The following is a 16,944-nucleotide window of genomic DNA, read 5'->3' as shown; positions in this document are numbered from 1 at the left end:
CTCTTGGCCTACGCCAAAAGTCATTTGCAGAAGACTTCCTATGTTTCTCTACCAGGGGGTGCTTTCCTATCTACAAAGTAAGTTGAACAGCAGGGGAGGCAGTCTGGAAGTTCCAAGTTGCTAACACCCCATGAGTTACTTTCAGTAATGGGAGTTAGTGAATAAACACCGCAACTCCCTCACCTGTTGGTATGTTCCAGTAAAACTGAGTGGCAAACTGCTCATTAACACACTCTTTATTTGCTTTTTCTCCCTTCCAGTCTGACTTTCTCATTCCCTTGCATTACTTTCTGGAATCACTTCCCAAATAAATTACCTACATCTAAATCCTTGTCTTTGGGTCTGCTTTTGGGAGACCCCAAACCAAGACTGAAAAGACCATCATGAATTCCACAAAATCCTTTGTTTTACATAAAATTTATTTGTACAGTTTCTAGCTAAGTTTACATAGGCTCTGGACATTCAAAAGGTGGCTTATTATTCAAATTTTCCTAAACCACAGGCACATTCTAGCCCTTCTGTCCTGTCTCCCGGTTTAGAATATATGTTATTCCCAGTGACTTCAATAAGAACATTGGTTCATCTCTGATTTAAGTATTTCTGCTGTATTCAGTCAGTTATCAACCCAACCTTGCCAGTGAGATATTAGAAGTCTGTCATATTCTCCTTTACCTACAATTCATCCTGTCCATGATTGTACCTTTCCTATTTCTGACTCTCAGTCATACAAACATCAGGGTAAACAACAGATTCACTTCCCATCCAACATTTTTTTTTCACTAAAGTACATGATCTATTCAATACTTTGTTACAAAATAGCCTTTGTTTTAGATGATTTTGCCCAACTGTAGGCCAATGTAAGTGTTTTGGGAAAGTTTAAGGTAGGCTATGCTAAGCTATGATGTTTGATAGGTTAGGTGTATTAAATGCACTTTCAGGGGCGCCTGGGTGGCGCAGTCGGTTAAGCGTCCGACTTCAGCCAGGTCACGATCTCGCGGTCCGTGAGTTCGAGCCCCGCGTCAGGCTCTGGGCTGATGGCTCGGAGCCTGGAGCCTGTTTCCGATTCTGTGTCTCCCTCTCTCTCTGCCCCTCCCCCGTTCATGCTCTGTGTCTCTCTGTCCCAAAAATAAATTAAAAAAAAAACGTTGAAAAAAAAAATAAATGCACTTTCAACTTGTGATATTTTCACCTTCTAATAGGTTGATATGTAATCCCACTGTAAGTCAAGGAAAATCTGTATTTTATTAAAATAATAATTATAATGTATTGAGCATTTTTGTGTGCCAAGCATTTCACTAAATTGCTATATGATATTTTATTCTATTAATGACCTTAGGGGTGTTATTATCCCATTTTACTATTCACAAAAGTGATACTTGTGACTTACACAAGGTCACATCAATAGTAAGTTAAGGGAAAAAATGAATTTAGGTCTATATGACTACAAAGTCCAAGCTCTTAACCACTACTAAGCTATTTTTGCCCTAGGAGTTAGATGTTATGGAAGTCAAAAACTAAGTCTAAGATTATAAAACATCGCTCCTTGCCTTCAGGAAGCTATAATCTAACTGTGGAGGTCCATGCATACTTGAGAGCTTAGTCAAGTGCAAGAGAGTGAAGAATGACCTGTATATGCTAAAGGCTAAGGGAATATAGAGTAAGACAAGTATTTTGTAGCATGTTCAATAGGTGATGCAGATTTCCCATTGAAAGGGAAAATCTGCCAAACTGCCAATTCAGTCAAAAAGAAAGGCCAGTGTAATCAATCTCCTAGCTGTGTTCATCTGCAACAGAAAGCGGCCTTAAATATCATCATTGATCAATGAATATCTCAGAACTGTGACCACTAGCCTCCCAGCATACAGTCCCACACATCTGTTTAAATACTAAAAGTGTCAGAAGCATCTCAGGTTATCCCATGGAAATCTTACACTGAAATTTAGGTTTATTACATTATAACTTTTTTTTTCTTCTTGGTGATTTTACAACCAACTTACTGTTGTGTGGAGAAAATGTATAGGAGCAAGTATAATACTTTATATGATGGCAATTATGCTGCTATTCAATTATTTCAAAATTATATTTTTTTCACAGAATTCTTCCCCCTACCATGGATATAAATATACAAGGGTTCTTACACCTGAAGTTCATATTTCCGAGGGCTTTGTGTTTACTGATTTCCTAAGGGTAGGATATAAAAATCCCAAAAGACAACACAAGGATTCTAAAGACTGAAGATGCTAGCACAATGGCTAATGAAGGCATTAATTTTCCTTTCCTTGAATTACCAATCCTGATATGAGTAGGGCCATATTTTCAAGACAGTTTTTAAAAATGTAATTGAACTAAATCATTTGACAAATAATTGTAATGATAATGTTATGCTCGAGTGGTTTTCAAGTCTAGTTTGTAAATTACCTTCTCCACTTACTCTTTTCCTCCTTAAAGTACCAGTATGCCAGGTTCCTGTTTCATGTTAATTCTTAAAAGTATCTGTATGGCACAATTCTAATTCTAGAAGGCAAAACAAGTTTAATTTATTAATATATTTTGACACAACTAAAAGACACTACTAGATATACCAGCTAGGTTGTAAAGAACACACATTCATTTCAATTTCTAATACAATAGTACCTCCTTAGCCTTCGGGGATATGTTCTAAGACCTGAGTGGATGCCTAAAACCACAGATAGTGCCAAACCCTATATAGAGTATGTTTTTTCCTATAGGACATACCCTATGATAAAGTTTAATTTATAAATTAGGCACAATAGAATATTACCATAACTAACAATAAATAGAACAATTATAACAATATATTGTAATAAAAGCTATGCGATGTAATCACTTACTGTATTGTACCTTATTCTTTCAATGTATGATGTGAGATGATAAAATACCTATGGGGTGAGATGAAGTGAGGTGATTTATATAGGGATTATGACATAATGTTAAGCTATTACTGATACTCTGATGATAGGTCAGAAAGAGGATCATCTGCTTCCAGACCATAGTTGACTAAGGATAACTGAAACTATAGAAATTAAGACTGTGGATAAGAGCGGAATACTGTATCTTCTAATTCTACAGTCACCTACAATGAAGCACAATATTCATACAGAGATGGTCTTAAGGTCCTACTATATCTTCAATCAGAAAACAAATGTGCAATAATATAAATGATATTCTACTTAATAAGAATGGAAAGTTGGTTCTCAATTTGACTCAAACTTGGAAAATACCTCAATGATTATATAATCCAACCATCAACCTATCAAGAAATCCTTTTTACACTATCTCTATAGCTACCCTATCCTCAAGTACTTCCTACCATATGAAAACAAGTATGAAGTGGCAGCTAATTATTATTAGCTCTAATAATTAGAAATGGAGATAGAGGGGTGCCTGGGTGGCTCAGTCGGTTAAGCGTCCGACTTCAGCTCAGGTCACGATCTTGTGGTCCGTGAGTTTGAGCCCCGCGTCAGGCTCTGGGCTGATGGCTCGGAGCCTGGAACCTGCTTCCAGTTCTGTGTCTCCCTCTCTCTCTGCCCCTCTCCCGTTCATGCTCTGTCTCTCTCTGTCCCAAAAATAAATAAACATTAAAAAAAAAAGAAATGGAGATAGAAAGAGAGAGACATGAGACCGAAACCAAGAGAACCAGAAATACAGAAGAAAACAGAGATAGCTAAAGATAGAGAGACAGATGGATAGGAAGCAGATGGAAAGAGAAAAAATACACACAGAGGAGAAATGGGGAGATAAAGCATACGGAAGCAGAGAGAGAAAAAGACAGAAATGGAGACACAAGAAGTTGACATATTGAGAAAGAGGAGGAAACAAGAGAAAAGAAGAAGAATGATGGACAAACTTCTGAGAGATAGCAGAAGAGAAAAAGAGGGTAAAAAGAGAAGCAAACATAAGAGGGAAAAATTGGTTGTAAGCAACTATAGAGATCCAGGAGCATAGCAAGAACTATCTCCCAAACTAGTCTATTTCTTGTGGTGATTATGTAGCCTGCAGTTTTTGGTTTAGTATGTAATTCCCCAAATTTGAGTCTTCATTTCATAGCCTTCCTTGCAACTGCATATGGACAGGAAATTGCATTCTGACCACTAAGATGTAACAAGAAATATCATGTACAAGTGGGAATAGTCTTTTTCAGGATTGCTCCAGTCAGCAAACCTAGAAGTAGTAGGTATAAGGTTTTATAAGCTGTTTAAACAAAAAGTCTTCACTCATTACTCATTTTTTTTTTAATTTTTTTTTCTCAACGTTTTTTATTTATTTTTGGGACAGAGAGAGACAGAGCATGAACGGGGGAGGGTCAGAGAGAGAGGGAGGCACAGAATCAGAAGCAGGCTCCAGGCTCTGAGCCATCAGCCCAGAGCCCCACGCGGGGCTCGAACTCACGGACCGCAAGATCGCGACCTGGCTGAAGTCGGACGCTTAACCGACTGCGCCACCCAGGCGCCCCTCATTACTCATTTTTATGTGGTTTCTAAATCCCTCGTTATCCAACTCTTCCTTCCTTCAATACAAATGTCAACATTTTTCTCAAAATATAATTTACACTTTCATACACTATATATGAGATTTTAAATTGGTACAGCATTTTGGAAGGCAAATTGCCAGGACATGACAAAATTTAAAGTGCTCAGGAATTCCTTTTCTAATAACTTATACTACAGAAATTCAAATACATATGCACAGAAATATATGCATGTTCAAGGACAGTCAGTGCAGTGTGTGTTATAATGGTCAAAATCTGGGAATAAAACAAATACCCCTCCAAAGAGGAGTGGTTGACACACTCAGATATCACCTCACGCCAGTCAGAGTGGCTAAAAGGAACAAATCAGGAGACTATAGATGCTGGTAAGGATGTGCAGAAACGGGAACCCTCTTGCACTGTTGGTGGGAATGCAAATTGGTACAGCCGCTCTGGAAAGCAGTGTGGAGGTTCCTCAAAAAATTAAAAATAGACCTACCCTATGACCCAGCAATAGCACTGCTAGGAATTTACCCAAGGGATACAGGAGTGCTGATGCATAAGGCACTTGTACCCCAATGTTTATAGCAGCACTTTCAACAATAGCCAAATTACGGAAAGAGCCTAAATGTACATCAACTGATGAATGGATAAAGAAATTGTGGTTTATATACACAATGGAATACTATGTGGCAATGAGAAAGAATGAAATATGGCCTTTTGTAGCCACGTGGATGGAACTGGAGAGTGTGATGCTAAGCGAAATAAGTCATACAGAGAAAGACAGATACCATATGGTTTCACTCTTATGTGGATCCTGAGAAACTTAACAGAAGTCCATGGGGGAGGGGAAGAAAAAAAAGAGGCTAGAGAGGGAGGGAGCTGAAGCATAAGAGACTCTTAAGAACTGAGAACAAGCTGAGGGTTGATGGGGGGTGGGGAGGGTGGGTGATGGGTATTGAGAAGGGCACCTTTTGGGATGAGCACTGGGTGTTGTATGGAAACCAATTTGACAATAAATTTCATATTTAAAAAAAGAAAACAAAGAGGAGTGGTTGAATAAAGTATGGTATATGCATACTATGGAATACTTTATAGCTATTAAAGAGACTGAAGTAAGAATTGTGCATAGATGAGTATAACTATAAAATGTATGGAAAATAAACATGATCCCATATATAATGGAAAAATCTATGTATGTATATATATGCATGTGTATATGGAAATTTATAGAAAAAGTTAATGTAGGGAGGGGAGTAGGAAAAAGTCTAATGTTGAAGGGTAAATTTCATTCTTTATCTAGTCATGATAGTCATTACTTCTTTTCTCCAAAATTTATATCTCTTTGCCTTCATGTATAGGACAGTTTTGCATGTCCTGGCCCCATTGTGATTGATGGAGCATATGACTGATTCTGGCCAATTACTTGTAAACAAAAGTTATTGCTCACACTTGTGTTTCACTTTCAGGTCAGAACATTTATTTGTCAATGTGCTTTCTACATCTTTTCCTCTGCCATAGTGAAATGGTAATGCTCAAAATAGTGGTTGCTCCATCAGTCTGGGTGATAAAATGAGAAATTTTGGAGCAGAGCTCCCAGCTGACATGTTACATAAGTCAGAAATAAAATTTTGCTGTTATACGCCACCAAGATTTGGGGATAGTTACAACAGCATAATCTAAATATTTCTGACTGATACAATTGAAATACTTAAAATTTACATTGAGATAAATATACATTATGGGTACATTATAAAAATATGCCTAGAACAGCACACAATATTCTGTACATGGACAACACAAAATATAATGAGACATAATATTATGTGCCATGATCTAGATTCAATATACTCTTTAGAATGATAGGAATTAAGGAAAGGGACTTGGGGATATATATTTCATAGTTTCAAGAATAAAGATGCCACAGGGTCACCAAATTACCTAAGGATAGAGGCAAAATAAAAAACTGGCTAAGGGTAGATTCCTGAGAAACACCAACACTTAAAAGATGAGCAGGGGGGGCGCCTGGGTGGCTCAGTCGGTTGAGCATCCAACTTTGCTCAGGTCATGATCTCGCAGTTCATGGGTTCGCACCCCGCCTCGGGCTCTGTGTGGACAGCTCAGAGCCTGGAGCCTGTTTTGGATTCTGTGTCTCCCTCTCTCTGACCCTCCCCCGCTCGTGCTCTGTCTCTCTCCATCTCTGAAAAATGAATAAATGTTTAAAAAAAAAAAAGATGAGCAGGTTCAGAGAAGTCTTCAAAAGTGACTGAAAAAAAAAAAGTAACAAGACAGATACCAGGAAAACCAGTACAAAAGCCAAGAGAACAACATATTTCAAGAATGACAACTATGTTAAATGCTACTGGGTGGGTAATCAAGTGAGTCAAAAACTAAAAAGTGTCCTTTATATGTAGCCAAGGAAAGGCTGCTAGTCAAGAGAAGACTGCCAAAAACAAATCAGTGGAATATCAGGGCTAGAACCAGACTGTATAAACTGAAGAGTAAATTGAAGGTAAGGAAGTAAAACAGTGAATGAGTAGAGACAACTATCACAAAGATTAGCTGTGATAGGAAAGAGTGAGATACAGTACATTTACAGCATAGGGCCAGAGGATTTTTAAAAGTACACTGCTATTTTTCTCATGATTAGACTGAAGTTATAAGTTTTGGGGAATACCAGAATAGTTTTTATCTTTGGTGAGTAAGAGAGATTTGAGCAAGCTTTAAATGCTGAGGGAAAGGAGCAAGACAACAGGAAATAGCTGAAGAAAAAGACAACACATGGTTAATTTACACAGCAAAAACCCTAAAGAAATACATGGATAAGAAAAAGTTTCTGAACCGCAAATGGAAATATGTGCCATACACAGGAGGATTTTTTTTTTTTTTTTGATCTTCAGTTAGAAATGGAAGGAAGGCAGAAATGATAGGTGAAGGTATAGGTAAGTTTGTAGATTTAGTGGTGGGAAGTTGCCATCTTGTGGCTTCTACATTCTCTGTGAAACAGCTGGCAAGTTTATCTAAAGAGAGGGTCAGGTAGGAGGATTGAGGAAACCTGTACCTTTTCAAAAGTTAAACAGTTCACTCTAGTATTGGATGTTAAGTTCACTAATTTAAGTTTCTGGAGTCCAAGGTTTTGTTTTTTATTTTAACTAACACATTTGACTATACCTAATACTCTTGTACTTTCATTGTTTCTATGACTCCATGTAAAAAGATTTTCATAAGAATTGAGTGGAAGCAGCTACAAGGGCACCTTCCAAGGTAACCAACACACCAATTAACTTTTTCTAATCACATTAATTCTTATACATTCTTTTTGCCATACTACAGTTAATTGAGGTTTTGTGGTATTTTAAGAAATAATTTAACCTCATTACCCTTGTGTAAAATACAGGGAAACTGAGAGTCAGTGAGGTAAGTAACTTTCACTATTACAAGAAGCCAGTTGCAGGCAGAATAAGTAATTCATATTTGTAAAATATCTTTCTTGTCTATCAGAAACAGCAGTGACTGTTGACTGTTAATAAATAAATAGACAAATAGACAGGAAATGGAGTTAAACTCCTTGAAATAGTCAGCATGAAGGGCACTGTATATAACTATAAGTGCCAAGTAATAAAAAAAAAACATGGTGCTGTCAGAAAGAACAGTTATATTAATGAACTTTCCTCTAATAGTGCAATGCATCTAATTGAGCTTCTATGTTTAGATAAATGACAGTACCTAGTTCTAAAATCTTGTTTCCTATATTTTTAATTATAAAAGGATGATGAAACATTGTGTCCCATGAGCAAGTATAAAATAATGTATTTTTGTCATATTAAGTGAGCTGTACAACAGGGTCTCTTTTTTGAGTGATGCACCTTTACCTGGGTTATTGACTAATGTGAACTAGCCTTTTGACTTTTGTCAATGTAGCCTTTTGGGCCCCAATTTTATTTATTAGCTGTATGACCTTAGCCTAATTACCTATACACTTTCACCTTCCATTCATTTACTCATCTGAAAATGGTGGTAATGGTAAGACTTACTTTATAAGGCTAACTCTCTATGTGTGTATGTGCACACACTCAGGCACCCCAGACTACCTATTATTAATACACACACACACATACACACACACACACACACACACACACACACACACACCCTAGAAGGAAATGTACTTAATTTTTACATTATATTTCAGTAGTGCAATTATAGAGAATGTTATATTCATCATTATCAATATCATCCCTAAAAACATTTTATTTATTTATTTATTTACTAATTATTTTAGAGAACAAGAGAGCACTTGTGAGTGGAGGAGAGTAGCAGAGTGGGAGAGCTAGCGAATCTCAAACAGGCCCCATGCTCAATATGCAGCCCGATGCAGGGCTCAATCCCATGACCCTGGGACCATAATGTGAGCCAAAATCAAGAGTCAGCTGCTCAACCAAATGAGGCACTCCAGTGCCCCTAAAAACAGACACTTAAAATAAATACGTATTTTGGGGGCACCTGGATGGCTCAGGTGGTAAGCATCGGACCCTTGATTTTCTAAGTTTGAGCCTCACATTGAACTCTGCACTGACAGTGCAGAGCCTACTTGGGTTCTCTCTCTCTCCCGCTCTCTCTGCTCCTTTCCCATTCACACACTGCTCTCTCCATCTCAAAATAAATAAATAAACTTAAAAAATAATTTAAAAATAATAAAATAAATATGTATTTTTAAATCAGATGAACTAATTTGGGACATCACTGAACATAGAGGGTGTGAAATGATTACAAGGGAATACTATGAAAAATGCTATGCCAAAAAATTAGATAACTTAGATGAAAGGACCAAATTTGTAGAAAGATACAAACTACTGAAGATGACCAAGAAAAAAATAATACTCTGAACAGACCCATAACAAGTAAGAGATTGAATTAATAGTAAAAAAAAAAAAAAAAAAAAAAAAAAAACAGAAAGACTACCCCAGGCCTAGATAGCTTCACTGGTGAATTCTACCAAACATTTAAAGAAGAATTAATATCAATTCCTCAAAAACTCTCTCAAAAAATATAAAAGAGAATATTTCCCAACACTTTCTATTAGGTCAGTAATACCCTGATACCAACATCAGGAAAAGACATCACATAAAAAGAAAACTACAGACCTGAATCTTTTAACAACATAGACCAAAAAGTCTCAAAAAAATACAGAGAACAAACTGAGGATGTATGGGAGTGTGGGGGAGAGAGGAAAATGGGTGATGAGCATTGAGAAGGGCACTTGTTAGGATGAGCACTGGGTGTTGTATGTAAGTGATTAACCATGGAAATCAACCGTGGGAAAAAACCAAGAGCACACTTTACACACTGTATGTTAGTCAATTTGACAATAAATTTTATTTAAAAAATAAAAATAAATAAGAAAACTGACAAATTGAATTGTGCAACATATAAAACAGATTATACCTAATGGCAAACTATGATTTATCCTAGGAATGCAAACTTGGTTTAACATCTACAAATAAATCCATGTAATACACCATCTCAATAAAGAAAATTAATCACATAATCATTTCAATAGAAGCGGAAAAAACATTTCAAAAAATCCAACATCCTTTGTCCTTGGTTTGATAAAGGCTATCCACGAAAAAACTCATAGGTAACTTTATACTTAATGATGAAATACTGAAGTCTTTCCCCTTAAGATCAAAAACAAGGATGTCTGCTATTACCACTTTTATTCAACATTATACTGGAGATTATAAACAGGAAATAAGGCAAGAAAATTAATAACAGGTATCCAGATTCAAGGAAAAAATAAAACTATGTCAATTTTCAGATGACATTATCATGTATATAAAAAATCCTAAGGTATCAGATCAAGATAGTGTGGTACTGATATAAGGGTAACATGAAGATCCATGGACAGAATCGAGAGTTCAGAGCATAATTTTTGATCAATTGATTTTCAACAAGGCTACCAAGACCATTCAATGAAAATGGCCTTTTCAACAAATAGTACAGGAACAACTGGATAGCTACATCCAGAAGAATTTAGCCCTCTATCTTACATCACATACAAAAATTAACTCAAAATGGATCATAGGCCTAAATGTAAGAGCTAAGATAGTATAATACTTAGCATAAAATATAGGAATAAATCTTTGTGACTTTGGTTTAGGTGAAAAATCTTAGACATGACATTAAAAGTATAAGCATCATATCTGCAGCAACGTGGATGGAACTTGAAGGTATGTTGAGTGAAATAAGTCAGTCAGAGAAAGACAGATACCATATGTTTTCACTCATATGTGGAACTTGAGAAACTTAACAGAAGACCATGGGGGAAGGGAATGGAAAAAATAGTTACAAACAGAGAGGTAGGGTGGAAAACCATAAGAGACGCTTAAATACAGAGAACAAACTGAGGGTTGATGCGGCGGGAGGGGGAGAGGAGAAAGTGGGTGATGGGCATTGAGGAGGGCACTTGTTGGGATGAGCAGTGGGTGTTGTATGTAAGTGATGAATTACGGGAAACTACCCCCAAAACCAAGAGCACACTGTATACACTGTATGTTAGCCAACTTGACAATATATTTAAAAAATAAAAATAAAAATAATAAAAAAAAGTACAAGCATCAAAAAATAGATAAATTGAAGGGGTGCCTGGGTGGCTCAGTTAGTCAAGCAAAGGACTTCAGCTCAGGTCATGATCTCACAGTTTGTGGGTTTAAACCCTGCGTCGGGCTCTGTGCTGACAGCTCAGAGCCTGTTCGGATTCTGTTCCTCCCTCTCTCTGCTCCTCCGCAACTTGAGCTCTGTATCCCTCTCTCAAAAATAAATAAACATTAGAAAAATTTTTTAAAAAGTAGATAAATTGAATTCCCTGAAAATGAAAGACTATATGCTACAAATCATACTATCAAGAAAATAAAAAGACAACCCATAGAGTGAGAGAAAATACTTGTAAATCATATATCTGATGAGGGAATTATATCTAGGATAAATAAAGAACTCTTACAACTCAACAATAAAAATATAAATAATCCAATTAAAAAGTCATAAAGTATTTGAATAGACATTTCTTCAAATGGGTAGGTATACAAATAGCCAATAACCACATGAAAAGATGCTCAACATCATTGGCCATTAAAAAATGAAAATCACAATGAGATACCACTTCTTACCCACTAGGATGCCTATAATAAAAGATATAATAACAAGTTTTGGTGAGAATGTAAAAAAAAAAAATGAAGCCTTCATACACTGGTGGTGGTAATGTAACATGGTACAACTGCTTTGGAAAACATTTTGGCAGTTCCTTAAAAGGTTAAACATAGAATCACCATATTATCCAGCAATTTTATTTCTAAGTATATTCTTAAAACAACTGAAAATGTATATCCACACACAAAAAATATACAAGAATGTTTATAACATTATTATTCATAATAGCCAAAAAGTAAAAATAATTCAAATGTCTATCAAAGATTCAATAAGAATCAAAGATTCAATAAGAGACAATGTGGTCCAACTGAGCTTAGCAAATTGCGTTATCTTTAAAGCAACAAACTGGCAGGAACTGATAATTCATCTGTAATTAAAAGAGCACTTTATTTTTTACTGAGTTATAGCCTAAAGGCACGCTTTATAGATAGAAAAGTTGGCAAGATTTTTATTGAGCATACTGATCTATACTCCCTAACAAATTGCTCTATTCTCTAAACTTTAATAAAGGAGCTAAATTCTGGGCATATATTGCTACCCAGTGTATACCTATATAGAGATATTTTTTTCATAAGAAATTTATTAATCCTTCAAATATTTTCAACTTTATATTTTATATTCAATTGGGCCTACCAAATGAATGTTTGGATGTTGGTAAATCAGAAATAAACCATTTGAACTACTAACTTTGAGGTCAATTACAGGATTATGCGAGAGGGTCATAAATTCCACTTCCACACATATATACATGCTCATGCATACATGCTCATGCACATACCCACAAAAGACAACCACAACCTAAATATCCCTTAATTTAATTCACTTAATACTGAAAATCAACAATATGTACTTCACAAACACTGAGGATACAGTATTTTGAGGAAGACAGGAATGATCCTTGTCCTCATGAAGCTAACATTCTATTGAAAGAAACTGACATCTTAAACAATTAATTACAATTATAGAAAGCATGAAAAAGAGATATGCATGGTGCTCAGAGCTCCAGTATAGTATGTGGTGGTCAAAGAAGTCTTGCTTGAAGAAATTACACTTGATATGAGCTTTGAAGAATGGGTAAGGTTTAACTAGGCAAAGGAACAATGTTCCAGCTAGAGGGAATAAGATAGCAAGGGCTGGATTAGAATGGTCTGATTCAGAAACTAAAGACAGATCGATGTAATTGGAGCAGAGAATGTGTATAGAAGAGTGGTAGGAGAGAAAGTCATAAGAAGTAAGCAGGAGGCAAAATCTGTGGAGTATCATAGGCCTTGGTAAGGAATTTGGACCTTATCCTTAGTGCAGTGGGAACCAAAGGTTTAAGGAAGTGAGATGATCTGACTTACCATTTTGGAACAGATCACTCTAGCTGCTAAGAATGGATTAAAATCAGAAGCAAAGTTAGTTGGGTAGCATTCTCAAAAACCAGTGTCATTTTTTAAATGATGGACATTAAGAAAATGATGAAAAAAACTTTGCTGAAGCAGTATGAAAGTAGCTTAAAACATACAAAAATGGTAGCAAAAAAAGTGGTAGTCAAAAAGTGGTACTTTCTTACTTGCTTGATCTTCCAGAGCCACAGATTCATTTTGCCTAGTTTTAGATCCTGGCTACCCCTCTGATTGGAGTAGAAAAAAATGAATGCAGGAAGATGAGTTTGGACATTTCTCTCATCTGACTTCCAAATAAATTCTCTGAGACCTACCATTGTTTCCTTCACTATTTTTTTCTCCTTCTCTGGGGGCCATAGATTTTTCACAAAAATACAGATGTATTTCTTATGTGAAACAGGTTTGTTACTTGACTTGACTATCTGCTTTGGGGAACTCCAGAAGGCATGGATCTATTTTTGTGGCTCGATTTGCACATATTCCTCTGGACACTATGGGGAATGTATCTAGGAAATGTTGTCAAGCTTCCTACATACGTGAGTTTGAATGCTGCAGGCAGAAAGTGATAGGCTATTGCTCATATCTTTAGGAAGCGTAACTGGTTACTCTGATCCAAGGTATTGTTAATGCCTTAAACAGTAATACCTAATACTTTGTATAGAAATTCAAAGTTTAAGGCAAAGTATTTAATATCTTGCTTCTCTGAAAAAAATAGAAAGAGGAGTATGACCTTGTATAATGTCACACAGTCTCCTTTGGGTTGAAAGAGCAAAATCAGTCATTCTAAGAAGGAAAATAATAAAACAAATATATACTGAACACTATTATGTGTAATATACCATACCAGGTGCTTTACTTTATATGTGTGTTGCAGTATAACTGTACAATCTGCAATCAGATTGCTTCAGTATAAGTCCTGCCTGTGTAATTTGTTAGCTGTAGGCTCTGGGCAAGTTATTTAATCTGTTTGCATCTGATACATTTTCATCTGTAAATGAGATAACAACAATAACTTTCTCTTCTAGGTACTGTTACATAAGGCACTTCCTAAGCATAAAGCATTTAGAATCACACCTGGTAGGGCACCTGGGTGGCTCAGTAGATTAAACCTCTGACTTTTTCTTAGGTCATGATCTCACTATTTCATTTGTAAGTTCCAGCCCCACACTGGGCTCTGCTTTGTCATTGTGGAGACTGCTTGGGATTCTCTCTCTCACCCTCTCTCTCTGACTTGCACTTTCTCTCTCTCTCAAAATAAATGAATAAACTGAAGAAAAAAATAAGAATCAAACCTGCTATATAGTAGTCAATAAATATTAATTGCCATCATCCTCATCATCTAAATCTCATAAGAGTAGTGTTGAGCAAAATATTACTGCCTATTTACAGATAAGTATACTGGGACCCAAAGAGTTTAATCAAATTGCCCCCAAGATCGCATAGCTAAATAGTGGTAGAGGTAAGATTCAAAATCAAGTCTTTTGGACTCCAAACCCATGTTCTTTCCACTTTATCATGCCATTAAGAGTACCAGGAACCCTGGGTGAGACTTTAACTATTGCTGAAACACTAAAGAGCAACCTACCCTCTCAGGTTCTAGGTAAGGGGCTGGTACAGGGAAAGGCCTACATTTCCTGATTGGTTCTCCATGCTCTAACTGTATCTATTTCCCTCTCTGATTCTGCCCATTCTTTTCAAGGCTGAGTACCCTTTAATCGTATTCTTTACTTATACATCTTTCCCTATCTTGGTCAAATGTCCCAAATTATGAACTATGTCAGGGTAAGATTTTCTCATATGGACTTCTTCTGAGCATGGTACAAAAACAAAACAAAACAAAACAAAAAGTGGGGGAATGAGGGAATAGGAGAGGTGGGGAGGAGAGGAAAAGAGACAATGAAGGTATAAGCATGTTTTATTATAACAATATTGATATCAATACTGTTACAATAATAAGCATATTGTTTAATGTTATAAAAGTAACCACTAGAACAGAAATTGTTAGCAGTGGTTGCCTTTGGAGAATGAGACTGGGCTGTAGTTTTTTCCTTCTGTAGTCTTCTCCAACTGCATTCTTTTTTGTTAATTTTTTTAAATGTTCATTCATTTATTTAGAGAGAGAAAGAAAGCATGCATGCACGTGCACAAGTGGGGAAGGGGAAGAGACAGAGGGAGAGAGATATTCCCAAGTAGGAGCTTGATGCAGGGCTTGAACCCACAAACCATGAGACCCTGACCAGAGCTGAAACCAAGAGCCAGATGCTCAATTACTGAGACACACAGGCACCCCACTTTTTTGTTATTTTTATTTGTTTGTTTGTTTTGTTTTAGCCAAGGACAAGCATTGTGTCTATAACTTGGAAAATAAATGGTTTAAATAAGCAAGCAAAAAATAATTTAGTGGGCAGGGAGGCAAATAGATGAATATGTGGGTGGATGGATGGATGGATGATAGCTCATCTACAAGGCAAAATTTTGTGTAGCAGTTAAGAAGAGTGAAATAGAAACAAGTTCAAAGTACATTGTTGGTAATGAGGCACAAGCTTATAGAACAGTAGAAAAACAAAACTATTTCCAATATAGTTTAGACACAAAAGTAATTATCTGTAATTATTATATATTCAAATGGTACAGAAGTATATATAGTGAAGAGTGTTATCCTCCCTTTTCATATCAACTTTCCACAATCAACAGAGGTATCTAATGCTAACTGCTTGATACGTATCCTTCCAGACATTTTATATATAAATAAAACAATGTTATAATGAATACCCATGCATGCATATATGTGTATTATAATCATATGTATATGTGTATTATAATCATATATTTTTATAAGATAAATTCTCAGATTATATTACTTTAATTTTTATTTGCATTTTCAATTGTGAGATAGAGCATCTTTTCACATATTTATTGACTACTTATATTTCCTTTTTTCTGTAAATAGCTTCATTTATATCTTTTGTCCTAATTTCCATTCATGTATTTGCTTCTGAAATGCTTTGTAATAAAATTATACATTTTTCTAATATATGTGTTATAAATACTTCTATCAGTAAAAAAGTTTGTAAAGTCAAAAACTATTCCAAAAGTGTTCTGAATGTCAAAAATATTAACTGCCAAGTAGGGCGAATGTTCATTCTAAAAATGAAAGCACTAAAACCCAGGTGTCTGAGGCATTCTTCTGAAAAAGACAGGAAGTCCTTTTTTGTCAAAAAATAAAGAATACAGTTTATGAAAATTGCTATCTTCAGTTTCACTGACTATTTACACAGTGTTTTGACAATAATTAAGCCAAGAGAATCTTCAGGGATGGGATGGATACACATGCAATACATCAGTGCCTGCCAGGGAGCTAAACCACTTACAGAATATACTTAAGTTGAGGACTTCTTTTGTTCCTCTCATTCCTTTGCCATGAATGGACAGGAAGGTACTTGTTTGGTAAATTGTTTCAGCAACAAAAGACTCCACATTTCTTATTTATAGTAAATGGCTAGCACCTGGAATCAGTCTGTTAGACAACATTGCTATGAATGCAAATAAACTGAGTGGTAATTCAGCCCCATCCTCACCCTTCATCCTTCAAATGACTTAGTGATTTCTCAGTTTCAAAAGTATGGATTTGAGGGGCGCCTGGATGGCTTAGTCGGTTAAACACCCAACTTTGGCTCAGGTCATGGTCTCATAGTTCATGGGTTTGAGCCCCACATTGGGCTCTATGCTGACAGCTCAGAGCCTGGAGCCTGCTTCAGATTCTGTATCTCCCTCTCTCTCTGCCCCTCCTTCATTCTCTCTCTCTCTCAAAAATAAATAAACATAAAAAATTTCAAAATAAATATGGATTTGAATGACTTA

The sequence above is a fragment of the Panthera uncia genome, chromosome X (genome assembly GCF_023721935.1).
Source record: "Panthera uncia isolate 11264 chromosome X, Puncia_PCG_1.0, whole genome shotgun sequence".
Lineage (NCBI taxonomy): Eukaryota > Metazoa > Chordata > Mammalia > Carnivora > Felidae > Panthera > Panthera uncia.
Note: the sequence above shows the minus strand (reverse complement) of the source record.